A 1,110-nucleotide genomic window follows, 5' to 3' on the forward strand; every position below is an offset into this window, starting at 1 on the left:
CTTCCAGGCTGATCTACAGTCCAAATGTCACAATGCCAAGTTACTTCCGAATGTGTAAACCTGCTAAATCTGCAGGGGGTTGAATACTACTTGTAGGCACTGTATATATATATATATATATATATATATATATATATATATAAAAAAAATAAAGAAAATAAACATTTTTTATATATATATATATATGCTTTTGAATGGACCTTTTTGAATTTTTGAGAGTAGATAAAAAGTAGTGAAGTGCTGATTGCTCAAGGTCAGAAATGTTATCTAAAGTTGTCCGTAGAAATAGGTAAAAGTACCTCGTACCACCGATCTCATTGAGAAGACCAATAAGGAGGTGGGAAGTCTCCTTGTTACCACTCACACACAACTTTCGGAGCTTCTTAGGATTCTATTTTTTTTTTTCCTGCAACAGCGCCTCTCTTGACAATGAGGTGTAACTGGTATTGCAGTGCAGAAATATTAACTGTAATATCAGATAAAGACAATGGCCGACAAGGGCGCAGAATCTGGTAATTCTCGGACAACACCTTCAACAAGACCCCGTCCCTTTAATCTTTAGTCAGTTTTGCACCAATGCTCCTTAAAAGTCCATTCATATTTTGTAGATCGTTAACGCTCCAATGAAAAATAAAGTGGGAAAAAAAAGAACCTGCGACGAGGATGGGATTCGAACCCACGCGTGCAGAGCACAATGGATTAGCAGTCCATCGCCTTAACCACTCGGCCACCTCGTCATCTGTTACCCCTCCCCCTTGCAGCAGGCTCACACACATACGGCTGATCACTGATGGCTTTATATACTGTATATCTGTATACCTGTATAAACTGACGGGAGGGGTCTCTGGTGTGCAGCTTCTAATGTATAATATCTATAAACCAAGACAATGGCAAAAATACAAGTCCTCATTCAATAGTTTATCATTTCCATACTATAGTTGTATCAGCCATGAAATCACTTTGCACCACCAGGTGGCAGCATTTCTCCATCTCCCATATCCTGTCTCATAGGCTGCAGTGGCCTTTGGTGCAGTTTGAAGCACTAGATGGCAGTGCAGGAAAACAGTGCCATACACCTCCAGTAAGAAAAAGATGCCAATAGAAGAAATA

At 39.6% G+C, this 1,110-nt stretch overlaps 1 non-coding gene across 1 annotated transcript; it reads right to left on the reverse strand.

Moving 5' to 3' along the window:
* Positions 1–655: 655 nt before the first annotated feature.
* Positions 656–737, reverse strand: TRNAS-GCU (transfer RNA serine (anticodon GCU)). Its single transcript has one exon. It is a non-coding gene; the product is annotated as a tRNA-Ser (tRNA).
* Positions 738–1,110: the final 373 nt, after the last annotated feature.

This window comes from Anomaloglossus baeobatrachus, chromosome 3, assembly GCF_048569485.1.
Source record: "Anomaloglossus baeobatrachus isolate aAnoBae1 chromosome 3, aAnoBae1.hap1, whole genome shotgun sequence".
NCBI lineage: Eukaryota > Metazoa > Chordata > Amphibia > Anura > Aromobatidae > Anomaloglossus > Anomaloglossus baeobatrachus.